At 41.2% G+C, this 16,394-nt stretch overlaps 1 protein-coding gene across 3 annotated transcripts in view; it reads left to right on the top strand.

Annotated features, from left to right (window-relative positions):
• LOC127654735 (mitogen-activated protein kinase kinase kinase 13-like) overlaps nucleotides 1-16,394 on the top strand; it is a 60,598-nt gene that overhangs the window by 19,893 nt on the left and 24,311 nt on the right. For 2 of the 3 annotated variants that reach the window (XM_052142058.1, XM_052142057.1), the window contains exon 2: nucleotides 466-540. The exons of the other annotated variant lie outside the window; for it this stretch is intronic. The gene's annotated coding sequence lies outside the window, so the exon portion shown is untranslated. The remainder of the gene's footprint in view (nucleotides 1-465; nucleotides 541-16,394) is intronic. 3 annotated transcript variants of the gene reach the window in all.

The raw sequence follows: 16,394 nt of genomic DNA on the forward strand, positions 1-16,394 counted from the left end.
TGTATGATTACAGAAGAGAATGTTTTTCACAGGTTACCCTCTGAATAATTGAGTGCGCTAGACAGATTCTGTCTAGAATGGAGCGTTAAGCGCTCGCAGTCTCCTGTTTGGGGAAATCCATCACGTCAGATCCCCCCCTCCTCTTCCCCTCACACGTTTGTGCACTTGTTTCGATGGCATTCGTGGTATTTCTCAAAGAGTGCTCTAGAATTTTCTGTGCCACCTCTCAGCAGTCCCTCCTAACCATTAACCTGTATGTAGGGCTGGTATTCCCCTGCATAGACACGGCTCGTAAACGGGTAAAAGCTTCACGTTGGCATGAACCTTTGGTACTGTTTATGCTTCAGAAACCCTCACGCGCGCACACGGGCTCGGCTTTTTCTTTTTCCTTCGGAAAGTGTGATCTCGGGGTCTGATTACTGACCTCGTGACTGTGAACTTGGATCTGTCTGTATTTCTTTACAGGTACAACAAGAACAGAAGATACATTCCAGCTGGCCCTAGAAACATCTCAGGAAATGAGCGTAGACTTCTCTGGAGGTAAATGTCGCCTTTTTGCTTTTTGCATACTATTGAGGACTCGGTGTGCCATATTAATAAATGTATCTTTCAATAAAAGCTTCAAAATATCTTTCAATAAAAATACATAATGTAATGTGTAAATACATTTATTAATAAATGTCAATAGTCCAAAGGAAAATGTATTTTATTAATTTATTGACATTTTAATAATATATTAAATTATTGAAAGCTATATTGATGCTTTTAATGATTATTAACATGGCACACACACTTCTGCTTAATCACGATATTTCCAGCTTGGGTCAAAGTAGTCCAATCGGAGCCGTGCCACTCAACTAAAACCCACCCCTCATTTGCATTTTGCGACACTGAAATCCATCATAAAAAGTGCCAATAAATACATAAATCGTGAAATATGTCAATTAATAAATAACATCTGAAATACATTCTCTAGGGATGCCCCAATGTATCATCTGCTGATATTTATCGTGCAATTATTGACCAAATTAAAACAATCGGCATATCGGTGACGAGCATGAAAACGCTGATATTAAAACGTGATGGTTTATTTATAATTAATTAGTAATACTCTTTGTAAAAACTCTGTGAATTCAATTAACCAATCCAGAAATAATAATAGCCACAATATGTAGAAGGGTCTGCACTCTTAAGAACATGCAATATTTAATTTACATTTTTTCTCGTTCTCACATGAATGTGGAAAAATGGCATAAATGGACGTGACGGTTGTGAAAGCGGCACTTGCCTTTACATGATGTGGTAAAAAAACATTCAAAACGCTTTGAAACCAGCAAACTTTGTCTTCTGGGATATCAGAAATTATATATATATATATATATATATATATATATATATATATATGCAAAATATTGGTATCGGCTTATAGTTTTTGTTCAAATCTCTATTGTTGCATTTATCTATATTAAATCTATGTCGTTGCATCCCTAATTTATTGTCTTATTTATTTATCTATATATATATATATATATATATATATATATATATATATATATGACACATTTAATTATTTATTTATTGACAAATATTTTTTACACATTTTGTTAAAATTATTTGATTTATTGATTTACATATTCATACTTGTAATAAAATATTCATGTATTAATATGGCACACGGAGTCCTCCAGAGTGTACTCAAAAAAAGACAATGTGGCCAATGACAATTATTCATGTAGTACAAACGCAAATGGACCTACGTTAACTTCTAATTTTGCTAATTTAAATTGATTGCATGCTAAGAAATTGTGACAAATTGTTCAACAATATGGAGGGCCAAATTACTCAAAATTAAATAGTTAATTATATATTTAATTGTTTAAATTAGTCATTAAGTTCATAATTGTTCTCAGAGCTGTATTTCATTATCAATGCAAAATGATCGGAACATTTTAGTTTTATTCTCTAAAGTACTGAAAACATTTCTCCCAACTTCCAAATAAAAATATTGTCATTTAGAGCATTTATTTGCAGAAAATGACAACTGATCAAAATAACAAAAAAGATGCCGTATTTTCAGAGCTCGACTAATGCAAAGAAAACAAGTTCATATTCATTACTAATACACAATACTAATATTTTACTTTAGGAAGAGTTCAGAAATCAATATTTGGTGGAATATCCCTGATTTTCAATCCCAGCTTTCAAGGGTCTTGCCATGCTCTCTGCCAGTCTTTGGGCTGTTGGGTGACTCTATGCCACTCCTGGTGCAATAATTCAAGCAGCTCAGCTTTGTTTGATGGCTTGTGAACATCCATTTTCCTCTTGATCACATTCCAGAGGTTTTCAACCAGGTTCAGGTCTAGAGATTGGGCTGGCCACCCCCAGATCATCACCGATCCTTCACCAAATTTCACAGTGGGTGCGAGACACTGTGGCTTGAAGGCCTCTCCAGGTCTCCGTCTAACCATTAGACGACCAGGTGGAGGATCGGTGATGATCTGGGGTGCCGCAGCAAGGATGGAATCGGGCAGATTCGTCTTTGTAAAGGCCAAGATGAATCAAGCCACGTACAAGGTTATCTTGGAGGAAAACTTGCTTCCTTCTGCTCTGACAATGTTCCTCAACTCTGAGGATTGTTTTTTCCAGCAGGATGATTCTCCATGCCACACAGCCAGGTCAATCGAGGTGTGGATGGAGGAGCACCGGATCAAGACTATGTCATGGCCAGCCCAATCTCTAGAGCTGAACCCGGTTGAAAACGTCTGGAATGGTGATCAAGAGGAAGATGGATGTTCACAAGCCATCAAACAAAGCTGAGCTGCTTGAATTTTTGTGCCAGGAGTGGCATAAAGTCACCCAACAGCAATGTGAAAGACTGGCAGAGAGCATGGCAAGACCCATGAAAGCTGTGATTGAAAATCAGGGATATTCCACCAAATATTGATTTCTGAACTCTTCCTAAAGTAAAACATTTGTGTTGTGGTGTTTCAAAATTTAATATGAACATATTTGAGCCACTCTACTACCGCGAGACTGAGCCGTTGAATTAGCCACGCCTCCTCTTTCCAAAACCGTGCACTCCGAAGATACCAAATGAGATTTATTGAGGCTGACATCATGCAGAAACGGTATTTAAAAGCATCAGCAGCTAAATAGCGCCCTCATCTGACCACTGTTATGAACAACATAGCATAAAAACGGCATTAAGCCTCAATAATTCGCTATGAGAACGTGCAAAATGATTGACAGGTCAAAAGCGTCAGAGACCGCGACCCACAAACACATTTTTGTCTAGAGCTGTCACAGAGACATATCTCAGAACACTTATTTCATTCAAATCTTTCAGGAAGTAGAAAATGTTTTGCACACCTTTCCATAAAAAAATCACTTCGAGCACATTTAAGAGTAATTCGGCGCTCCGTACAACAATGGTGCTGCATTAACAAATGCATTTAACTACATTGAACAAGCCGTAAGCCATATTTTTTTGAGTGTACATATTCCAATATGCACCTGTGAACTTCCAAAGTGAACTTGTATGTGGTTCTACACGCTGCTTGGCATCTTTTATGTTTGACCTGCATGTGAAGGGGTTTTGAGTACCCAGCATGCTCCGCTGTAGCAAAGGCTGAGGTATATGAAAGGAAAGAACCTCGACAAGTGGAAGTTTCCGATGTTTCACTACTTCTATGTTGTGGTTGAGCAGAAACTGGGTCGAGTATTCCAGTTTCAAGAATGCATGCCCTGTGTTTACCAATGTGGGTGGGGGCAATTTAGTTTTACAATAAACTTGCCAAACTCTCACTGTGTCATACTGAAATGAGTCATATGTATTTCATATTTCAGTCCTATACGAATGTGGTTACTTTATACGGTATAATTACATTGGGATTTGATCCCATTTGCCTTTGACCGTTGTCATTTCCAGAGTAAGGGAACCTTTAAGGGCCACCAGGGTCTGAGATTGTTTGGAGTGTTCACATATTGGCCAAAAAGTCCCGTAAACCTCAGACCTCTGAAACGAACCAAGTGTGAAACTCCCCGCCAAAACCATAATAATTCCATTCCCTGCCGGCGTCCGTTTCCCAGCAGTGATCCAGAGAAAGCGTTTGGAAAGGGCTAAGCTCTTTTCATGGGCGTCATCATGACCTTTCATCATGAATCTCCCATCGGAGTTATTTGTGGCATTTGCCGTTTGCAGCTCTTTCAGACTGGAATGCTGCTTATTGGGCCAACTGTGCATTTTCGAGAGGCGGTTTGCACAATTTGTGTGAGTGTGATCGTCTGCTTGGCCCTTAAATACAGAATTAAGGGTGACGTTGACGTCAGCTTGGAGTCATTTGTCTAGCTTTTGTTTGAAAGAGTCTTAATGTGTGTTATACGCTGTGGATTTGGTTAAAAATAGGATCAAATGCACAAGGCCGAATACACCACAGAATTAATCCTGTGACTGTCATGTGTTGAATGTATGCAGAGGCGAGCGAGAACACGCATATATGAATATGTTGACGCACACACAGGTTCCAAATATAACCAAGCATGAAAGGCAAACCGTTTTGGAAAGTAGATCAAATTGGTTTTATTAGGAAATACATGTAATCTTGTAGTTCCTAAACAACGAATTGAAAGAACAATAATCTGACCCTTACCGATGTAAGTGTTTGATTTAAAGGCTTACAAGCTGCTTGACTTGTGCCGTTTCTAACAACATTTTTCTCAGTGGAAAGTGATATCATGAAAGGTTTGAGGAAGCCTACGTTTTTGTTCCTCCGGGAATATTCCTCACGTTAAATCACCAAAACATGGGGGGGTAGTTTTTGTTCTGAAAGTGACTAAATGATAGTTTGTCTCAAAGATGGATGGATAAACAAAAAAATAAAACAATTTTGCATGTAGGTTATTTACTTTCTGAAATCATTCACCATAGTTTTCTATTTCATCGCTTGCATTTTGGATTTCTTTGCGACGACTCGATCCATTACGAAAATCGCAAAAGGGTCATAAATGATAAATAAGGTTGTCCGAGGTGATAAATCTAGTTCAAACACACGTGTGAAGTTCGTTAAAAATGTAATCTTTGTCTCCAATTCGTTTATTGTTTTGTTATTTTCGGGGCGGCTGTGGCTCAGGTGGTAGAGCGGGTCGGCCACTAATCGTAGGGTTGGCGGTTCAATTCCCGGCCCACATGACTCCACATGCCGAAGTGTCCTTGGGCAAGACACTGAACCCCAATTTGTAACGCCCAATTCCCAATGCGCTTTAAGTCCTCGTGGTGGCGTAGTGACTCGCCTCAATCCGGGCAGCGGAGGACAAATCTCAGTTGCCTCCGCACCTGAGACCTTCAATCCATGCGTCTTATCACGTGGCTCGTTGAGCGCGTTACCGCGGAGACGTAGCACTTGTGGAGGCTTCACTCTATTCTCCGCAGCATCCATGCTCAACTCGCCATGCGCCCCACTGAGAACGAGCCACATTATAGCGACCTCGAGGAGGTTACCCCAATGTTACTCTACCCTCCCTAGCAACCGGGCCAATTTGGTTGCTAAAGAGACCTGGCTGCACGCCCTGGATTCAAACTCACGACTCCAGGTGTGGTCGTCAGTGTCTTTTGCATTGCAGTTTTTATATATTTTTGAACCCATAGATTAATAGACAAATAAAGATGTCACATCAATGACCCAAAAAGTGTCATGAGGAAACGCAAAACTGTCCCATAAGGGGCTCTGTAGTTTTTGAAGGATGCTGAGGCGCAAACTATTTTGATTTACAACAGCAACCCTTGTAGCTCGCATGCAAGCACAATATCTCAACTATTACTAGTCAGAGGCAGGTTGTATTCTAAAAAGCTTTTGATTAGACTGTAATCTATGTAGTGCAGTGGATGAAGATGAGTCATCGATATTTCTGGTCCACTTTTGAAAGAGAGAGACTGTACATTTAAATAATAAATGAATGTCCTTTTATTTGGGAAACTGTGCAGACACCACCGATACCAAATGCACCGTATGCATTAGTCTCCTGGTTCCGTGTTTTAAAATCTCTCCCTGTGTTTTCGGCTTCTGCATTCTGTGAGCGTAATCAGCCTAGCTGCATCATGCCTGCGTCAGCCAACCCCTTCATTCATGAAAAGTGTGACGTGAGCAGTCGCAGCCTTGGTGCCGCCCACTCAGTCGCTGCAGCTTCAGAGAGCAGCATCTCTCTTTCTCTCTCTGTCGGCTGGTTTCTGCTGTGTTTCTCAGCTGAAGGAGGGTCATGCATCGCAGTCCTGTCAGCTGTGAGTAATTAACTCCACTGTGTGTGTTTGTTCAGGGGTTCATTGCTTTTCTGCGTGTTGGTGTTTTTTGTTTTTTTTTTTCTTTTTTTTTTTCAAAGCTGTGAGTTTGTGTGTATATTTGTAGTGCATATGTGTTTGTGTACATGCTGTCTTTATATGGTCATGCCTGTGTCATTTAGCACCCTGGTGGCTGTTTGGAGTCGAAGATGTCTAAGTTGCATGCATGCGTGTTAGCTGCGTGTATGAGCTATATTTGTCTCTCCTTTGATGCATCGTTCTGCTTTCACTGCCCTCTGACTGACTGTGCCAAAAAGGATGCTCAAGTCCACACACACACACACACACACACACGCATGCATAGGCCTACGTAACGTACTGGTTTCTCTCAGGGAGTTGCGTATTGTGCATTTTTATTTGTCTCTGTCTAATCCCTTATACATTGACCAAAATGATACATTATGGTATCAGTTATTTTTATGTCATGTCACGATCATATTACCTGGCTGGAGTCACTCAGCACACCCTGGATTTGAACTTGAGACTCCAGGGGTTCTAGTCAGCGTCAATACTCGCTGAGCTACCCAGGTCCCCATTTGTGCATACTTCGATGTTAGGAAACTGCAATCTCAGTTGTGAAACGACGTGTAGACGTGGCCTAATTAGGGATGCCGCAATTATACAGTTTTACTATTATCCGCAATTAAAAATATCACAGCTTATTTAACCTTAAGACGTCAGAGTCCACGGTTAAAAACCGTCGCGTCTTTCAGTTTTCGATGTAAGCTTATCTCTTTTGCTTGTGCCTGGGTGGTTAGGGCTGCTGTTGCTATGGTTATAGACGGTGGCCACTTTTGCCACTTTTAGTTAAGTTTAAGTGTGCTGACAGCATGCGGTGCATTGTGTGCAGTTACCATCACCGTGTAAACTGTGAAAAGTTGCATCTTAAATCGTCCTCATTAGTTAAAGCATTGCTTCTGTACAAATTCACCATTTCAACAATAAATGTCAATTTTAGTCACGATCTGACTTTAATTGCCCGCTGTGAGCAATGTTCCCATTATTATGCATAGTCCAAAAGTTTAATTGTAAGGTGTTGTGGACAGTATTTAGGGTCTTTAGCCGATTCTTTATGTCGGGGTGTCTGACAGACAACGGATTACTTTGATAAACTGTTGCAGAAGAAAAAACTGCGACGTCATGCCATAGATTGGAGCTCTTTATTACCACATTTGTGTGTGTATTTATCAGTTTTCTTATTGTAGGGCTGCACTTAGCATCCGCATATCCCCAGAAATGCGTCCATTTAGACGTAAAAAAAATAATTTCAGAATAGTTGGGCAAATAATCGTAAAAATGGTTAACTGGTCACAGGCGATAATCTAACCATCCAAAACTCACACCGCGGCATCCTTAGGCATAATATGTTTCTGCTTGCAAACACATGTTATTTTTGTTACGTTTGCACCTTTCATCCACACTAGAATGACATTTTCCTCAATCGAAAATGGAGCCTTCCCGAAAACACTTTCCATTTGGAAAACGATGGTGTTTGGAACCCAAAAAACGATTGTGTAAACACCCTTTAATAACAGGTTCGTCCTCGTCTTGACATGTTTGGGACACGTCCGATCAAGGGCATAGATTTGGCTTGAACATTGGGGGGTTTGCAGCACAAAGCATTTACATGTTTCCATTGATCATTGTATTAATATTGGAGGTGTTGTACCTGTTTGTTTGGATTATGGGGGGGGTTACCTCCACCCAATCCCCCCTGGAATCTACGCCCCTGTGTCCACTCTATTTTAGCATTACTCTATTTTAGATTAGCATTGCTCTCAGTTTGTAAGACAGCAGTCTTGCCCACTGATAGCCACACACAATATCTACCATTTGAAAGATGTCCACTGTCGTACCATCCAGCCCTGTAGAAGTCTTTTTGTTTTTTTACGTTTCTTTTTATATTGTGAAATCTCATCCATTTATCCAGCTGGTTCAGGGCAGAGCAATTCAGTTCCTTGTGTCCTCTGCCACTAAGCATGTTTATATAACGTCACGCTAGCCGCCAGAGGTTTAAAACGAGAGAGAGACAGAGAGAGAGCGAGACCGGAAGAGATGCTCCTGGGGAACAGCTAAAATGGAATAAAACAAGAGGTTCTTTAGCCAGTCAGAAAGATGGGAGGTTCTTCAGAAGGTCTGCTTGTGGTTTTGAAGTGTGTGCGGCTGTGCTCGAGTCTGCAGTGGTAATGGAAGTGCCAATGTACAGTATTGATTCGGCTGTCATAGAGGTTTTTAAAAGCATGGGGGAGAGGAGAGAAAACAGCATGAAAGTGCCCGTAATCTTCAGCTGTTGTGCATGACCGTTCTCTGTGTCATTATAATAGTAGCCCCCTGTAATATGCATTATCTCCTGCTTGGGTTGTATTTCCTGCTGTGTGTCTTGTCAAAGAGGATGGGTGTTTAGAGGGAGCAGCTGGTCAAATGTGAGGCCTCCCTTCTCATTCTTTGCTGGGTCAGTACATGTCAATTAAACCACAGGTCCCTGGCTAAAAATTGTGTTTTTTGATCATTTGGAAAAAGATAAACTTAAATGATGTGAAAAGCCAAAATATAAAATTCCATGGATCAGTATTTGAGACATCCATTTCTGAAATCCCAAGAATTGGGAATTGCACAAATAATTCTTATTTTTGGACTCACCATTGGCATATAATGCAACAAGGGATACTGAAGTCACATCGGACTGAGCATGCATGTCATAGGGCCTGGTTCTTACACCCTCTCTCGAAATTACTTTGATGTTTTTGACACTTTCAGCACGTTCCTCCGAGGCCCTTTGTGCTATTTTTCACTCCAGAGGTGTCATGCACCTTGGATGACATTTTTTTGGGAAGAACCGGCAATTCTGCTGCACCTCTCTCCTGAAACGGAGGGTCCACTGAGTCGGGGCTGGTCTCGTTCGAAAGGGCTGCCCGAGACCTTTCCGGCGAGCCCAGACATAGGTGTGTGAGACGTGCGGTTCCGGAGGTATCAGCCATGGACCGCGAGGCAACCCGCGGATGCTGCTCCCGAACCGGACCGACCATGGAATCGGGGAGGGTCTCGTTCGAAAAGGCTGCGTGAGACCTTTCGGACAAGCCCTGCTGCGCCTCTCCAGCGCACCGCCGTGCCGAATGGCGGCCCCTCGAACCTTACCGCGGATGTGTCAGTCCGGTTCGGGAGCCAGGGACCGACCCAGGACCTTGTTCACGGCTCGCCCAGACCCTTCAAATGAGACCAACCTACAGTATATCTGTGTTAAAATTAAATAATGACGCTGCCATCTTTTATAGGGTTATTTTTTGTGACCTGTTGTTTTGCTCCAAATTCATAGCTGAAAATTTTCGTTCTGACCCCCTCTTCAAAATAATGGATTATTACTCGGGTAACTCGGTGGTAAAGATGCTGGCTATCACCCCTGGAGTTCGCTAGTTCGAATCCCAGGGTGTGTTAAGTGACTCCAGTCAGGTCTCCTAAGCAACCAAATTGGCCCGGTTGCTAGGGAGGGTAGAGTCACATAGGGTAACCTCCTCGTGGTCGATATTTAATGTGGTTCTCGCTCTCGGTGGGTTTGTGGTGTGTTTAGCGTGGATGCCGCATTGGATGGCGTGGAGTCACTCAGCACGCCATGGGATCCGAACTCACGACTCCGGGAGTGGTAGTCAGCGTCTTTCCTCGCTGAGTGACCCAAGCCCCCTTTCACGCTCTCTTAATGCTCTGATTAAACTCATGAGTCCTTATGTCCCGTGCCGTTCATGGCATTCACTTATACAGTATATTCGCTTAAAATTCCCTTATTTGGGAAAGGTGCAAATTTGGTGAATTTGAATGCCCATAATCAAACGGTTATTTAATAATTGTGACTAGACCGTGTCATTACCGTCGATCATGAGGGACGGACTACAATATTCTGATATGTACATGTATTTCTTATGGTTTTATTGATTCTGAAGTGTCCCTAACCATGGTAAGACCAAACCTAAGGCCTAGGTAGTGTGTACATAAGGGATGTGAAGGAAACAGCTGCTGCTACAACAAAGAGGCAATTAAATCTCAGGGTCGGCACCTGTCTGCCCCTCCTCCAATCACATGCTGAGAGCTCATGATTGGCAGCTGTGTGAGACCAATCAATCACAGGGAACAATGCAAACCACAGAGTACAATAAGCAGACAGTGAACGGCACATGAGCACCGTGGTCCCACAGGGGCAACGGACATTACTACACCATTGATCACTGTAATTGAGCTGTTGAGGTTTTTAGACCATTTTCTACCAATTCAATGTCAAAAACCTCCTTTGTAGTGAAGCCAAAAGTAACAGCACTTTAGTAGTCAGTGCAAAATGTACAAAAATGTGCAATATCAGTCTGTCTTGCATTGAGCGCCGTTTAAATTACGAAAATCACAAATGACACTGTTCGACTTTTCAATGCTTTTAGAGTATTTCTACATTTTGAGTTTTTGCTGAGCGGGACGGGGCATAAATGAAGCGTGTTCAGTGCTGGAGAAACATATTCAAAAATACAGAGCAAAAACTAGAGATGATGAGAGGGTGCAACTGTTGTCGTGATGCCTTGCGGTCCGGATGGAATCAATCCGGGGTCCGGAACCAGGAGTCAGACCGCGGTGGCGGGCGTAGCCTAGTTGTTAGCAAGGCAGCTAACGTTAGCAACTTCATACAGTCTGACCCTGCATTCCCACTGGCGCGTTGAGCGAAGCTGAGGCAGCAATTAATACCTATTGAAGCCGAACGTCCTGCTCGCAAAGTGGATTGTAGGATTTAATCAGAAATTAGCATAATTAAGTAACGGTCAGCGTCGTCCAATCATGTTAAAATAAAGTTTTACATGATCAATTCTGAATCTGTGTACTGATTAACATTGTCCCATGTCTGTCAAACATGTTGCATGGTCCAAACAATGGTGTAGATTTGGCTTGTATATTTTATTAAATGGGTTACCTAAACCTGTCAGGTTTTTTGCAAGATCAATATTAAAGATTTCCATGTTTAATTCAACATATTGTAGATCTAATCCGGTTTTGCAAAAGGAGAATCGCCTCATTCGCACTTACTCCAGTAACACATTCTGTCATCCAGAGGAAAAGAAACAAAGAGGACGCCTTCAGTTCATCTGCCATACGCAGCCTGACTCATTTCTCCGAGAAAAAACAGAAGATAAGTGTCTTCAATTAAACCGCTCACACAGGGACCTTTTCCTACAACGCAAAGAATAACTTTCTTAATCAGTGGTTTTGTCTTGTACAGAATATATGCCTAAAACAATCTGCCTATGCGGTAAGAAAGTAAGTGAACCGTATATTTTACATAGCAATAAACACTCCAATCTAATTGCCACTTCAGATGCAGCTTCTGCGACACCTTTACTGTGTAAAGATGGCTTTAGTCCCCACTGGTTTAGTATTCATATAGCAATGGCTATTAAATCTCTTAAACTCTCATCCTCGCCAGTTGACTATGGCTATCTGCTGTTACAGCAATCGTGAAGCTGCGTTCATAACTCGTGTCAGAGCGTCAAGCATCCAGCACGGCTTTGAAAGCGTATTGATGGTTAAGACTTGACGTGCTTCTGTGGTAATTGACATGCGCCTTACACAGGCGGAAAATACTTGATGTTTATCACAACATCAAATAAATGCGCTAAGAGGTCCTTTCTCCATTTTATCACTGACAGGGAAGCGCTGTTGCGTTGTGTCTAACAGGGTAACGACTCCGGGCGGACATATTACAACGGTTCAACACTCCCCAAGTGCTAGTTTATGCTATATTAATGGTAAATGTGTTAATCGTGATTAAGAAAAAATAACGTGTTAAACTTTTCTTTATTCATTAATTACATGTGATTAACGCATTTATTCCAACAGCACTAATATTTATATATTTTTTAATCGCATATACAAATATTTGCTGAGAAAGCCCATAATATAACAATAATTCAATATATAATGATGAAATAATTATACATAGTTAACTTTTAAATATATATATATATTATACTCAATCTTTAAACACATCTTGAGATCTCTTATATATGCGCTCCAAGTGTTTTGAACGCAAGAACGTAACACATGTTTGTGTTGTGCTGCTGAAGTGTTTTCTTCACTGTATAAACTGTGTTGCTTATACTGCTGAAGTTTCACTTACTGCCCTCTGGTGTAAACAGGTGGTACTACAAGCTTGAATCTTCCTTATTACGGTCCGGGGGCATTGTGATTTAATTGCGTTAATTTTTTTAACATGTTATGTTTAATAAAATTAATCGCACTGTATTAACTAGTTAAATCCACAGCCCTAATATAAATATATATATATATATTTCAACAGATGACGTTTATTGATGAATGAAGGCAATCTTTGCCTATATCGTAGCACTATGTCCTAGTGTGATTGTTAAACTGCAAAGGCTGCGATTTAATTATATTAATATATATATATATGAACTAACATGATCCTCAAAATAACATCAACCAAGATCCATTAATGCATTAAAAATATTGATACCTAATGCATTAACTGATGTTAATGTATAGAACCTTATTGTAAAGTGTTACCTTTAATTGTTTTGATATAATTAGGCCTATAATGACTATAACTCGAACCGAAACCATAATATTTTTTAAATTGAGAACATCCCTGATTGTCCCCAAAGGGAGGTATGCCAAATAAAGCTAACTTTTGGTGACAAATACGCCCTTAAAACTAGAGCTAAGTAAACCCACATGCGGACGTGTGAACGCAGGGCGAGTGATTATTAAGAACGCATGTGTAAATCACTCATAAATCACAGCATATATGGCTGGTGGTTTGTGGGAGTACAGAGTGAGTCATATTAGCACTGATGCAGCAGGCTTCTAAAAAAAGACTGCAGAGATGAGAGGAATACACACATTCTGACTGCGCTAATCCAACGTCACTTCGCCAGTCACGGCGAGCCGCAGGGCCCCGAATCCCGCCGCCCCAAATGTTGGAGTACTGTAAATGAATACCTGTTAGTGAGATGCTTTGGATATTATTGACAAAAGTGACTGAAAATGATGCTGTGCCACTATTAGTATGATTTTAAAACACAAGTACTGACAAACTGAAGAAAGATGAGAAGATTAAAAGGTAAATGTTCTGCACAACCTTAGCGCTGTTCAGCCGGTTCCTGCCCCCTCCTTGCCCATCCTTATACTGTTACAAAGGGTTATTCCATGTCAAATCAACCAAATTTCAGAAACATCCCAGCCTGATATTTTTTATTATATTAATGCTTAATTCTTTTTTGAAGAACGATAAACATAAATGATGCTGAAAGCCAAAATATGAAATGCCATGGATCAATATTGACAGAGTAATAATCTATTATTTTGAATAGGGGGTGAAAATGACATTTTTCAGCTACGATTTTGGAGCTAAACTACGGGTCACAAATCAGTCTACAGGATTTAATAGGCAAACAAGGAAGTTCAGGAAGGGCTCATTTTTGAAGTTGCTTTACAAGCCGTTCACACATTGGCAAAAAAAGGCGAATATTACATGAACATTTTACATATTGCACCTTTAAGCTTAGTTATAATTGGGGGGTGCCGCTGCCCTTTTCTGCATAACGCTGCCCCCTTCGGGATATCGCGGCACTGTTTTGAGGCCCGTTCTGCACTATGTGGCCGTTTCGTGGCCGGCCCGGTTCTCCGTATGGCCCCCTGATCGGCCTAAAAGTGCGTCGGCCCACCGGGAAAATGCCCGGTATGCCAGGTTACCAATCCAGCCTTGTGTACAGTAAGTGAATGGGGCCAGTCCATAAACATTAAAATGCATACTCCTCTCAAAAGAATAACCATCCTATATAGTCTGTGTAGTTAAACCCAAGACCAGGATTGAGCAGTTTATAAATGGGTCCCCATTGACTTCCATTGCAAGTGTCTCACTGTAACATAGATCGAAGGAAATGGATGGATGAGTCTAAATTAATTTTTTAGGATTATCAACATTATGCCACAAATTCTGTCAATCGAGCACAGCATGTACTGAACCCGGAATATTCCTCTAAAAGCTCATTACTGTAATTTCGGTGTGAAATACAACCTAAATGGGTTTCATGAGATTCACCCACATACACACATGAAGCACCCCACGGGGTAGAGCTTATCCTAATGAGACCTCTTGGAGTTATGTGTGTGTGTGTGTGTGTGTGTGTGTGTGTGTGTGTGTGTGTGTGTGTGAGAGTGTGTGTGTGTGTAGAGAGTGTGTGTGTGTGTGTGTATATGAGAGAGTGTGTGTGTGTGTGTGTGTGTGTGTGTGTGTGTGTATGTAGAGAGAGTGTGTGTGTGTGTATATATGAGAGTGTGTGTGTGTGTGTATGATGGAGTGTGTGTGTGTGTGTGTGTGAGAGTGTGTGTGAGATGAGAGTGTGTGTGTGTGTGTGTGAGAGAGTGTGTGTGTGTGTGTGTGAGGGAGAGTGTGTGTGTATGGGAGAGTGTGTGTGTAGGGAGTGAGTGTGTGTGAGTAGATGGGAGTGTGTGTGTGGAGGGAGTCCAGAGTGCTGAGCCTAGAGATGAGTGCCTGGTGTGTGTGTAAGAGAGCCACTAGGGAGAGAGAGAGTCTGTGTGTGTGAGCCAGTCGTGCCTTGTGTGTGTGTGGCCTGCAGAGAGATGAGCAGACGTGCCTAGAGTGTGTTGTGACTGTGTGAGAGAGTGTTTGTGTGTGTGTGTGTGTGCGTGTGTGTGTGTGCGTGTGTGTGATTTTGCATCCGGCTCAAGCACAAAGCGGAACAGATTGCCGTACCCCTGGTATGGGTGGGATTATTTGCTGGTGTCAGATGTGTGCGGGGTTTAGTATGGTTGTGTCTCTGAGTATCGACTGGAACCCGATCTGCTGCCCCACCAGATGTCCTGTCTCCAGTGTGCATCCCTGATGTGGACGTCTACTGTAGAGTTGTTGGTGGCAGTGTGTGCCTGAGCCACTCATTTCAATCTGGCCTTATAGAATCACATTATTATACCTACATTTTAACGTCACTCGTTATACGTATCGGTGAAATGAACATTAGAGGCAACAATTATACACATCACGAGTAAAATGGTAGATTATCAGTTCATAACTACTTATTTTTGCTTCGTTCCTCACACACTGCTGTCTTATGACATATAAATCAAACTTTTATTATAGCACATGACTCATTTTAATGTTCGCATTACATAATCAACTACATTTACAAGTTTAAGTGTGATCAAATTGCGCGGCTCGACTGATCGAGTGTTGCACTTGTGATGTAAAGGAGCGGGATATGAGTCCTGAAGAGGACACGAGTCCACACGTGACCCCAAAGTGTCATAGAAGCACCACAAATGACCTTAATTGAGCTTTTCATCTCACATTTGCTTTTTCTGATACTATCGGTTAGGTTTAGGTTTAAGGTTTAGGGTAGGAAGGTCGGTTTTGTTGATTTAAAACATTCGACAGCATTTGTGGCTTAATATTGATTACCACAAAAATTATTTCGACTCGTCCCTCATTTTTTAACTGAAAATGAGACTGAATGTCTGTGGACGAGCACGTCTGTGAGAGCGCCAGATCTGTATATTGTGATTGAGAAGAAAACATGTTTTTTCTAGTGTTTGCTGCCCTCTAGTGGAATGAAATGAGACTTTTCAAAGTGAGGTAGAGTGCACAGGACCAGAATTATGTTTACAAATTTCAGACAAAAAATTCTGTATAATCATACAATTGTTATTTTTAAATAAGTGTTTAATTTATTTGGGTGGTTCTATGAAAAATTCAACACATTTTTGCAAATAGTCCACATATGTGTGAATGGTGAGCTTTTCAATTTGAGTGTGAAAAATTGTGTGCGGCGGCCCAAAAATGCACCAGTGTTTAATTTGGAAACCGGTTAATATCCGGTTCATTTTATTCAGATAATTTTTTCATTAATCCAAAAGGATAATTACAGTAACTTTTCGGAATTACACCACTTCCTGTTGCCCCCCAAAAATGCATCACACATTGCTTTGCCTTTTGAAGCCTTTTAATAAAAAAAAGCACAAACCTGGGTTCTAGTGAGGCACTTACAATGGACGTAGATGG

The sequence above is a fragment of the Xyrauchen texanus genome, chromosome 14, assembly GCF_025860055.1.
Source record: "Xyrauchen texanus isolate HMW12.3.18 chromosome 14, RBS_HiC_50CHRs, whole genome shotgun sequence".
Taxonomy (NCBI): Eukaryota; Metazoa; Chordata; class Actinopteri; order Cypriniformes; family Catostomidae; genus Xyrauchen; species Xyrauchen texanus.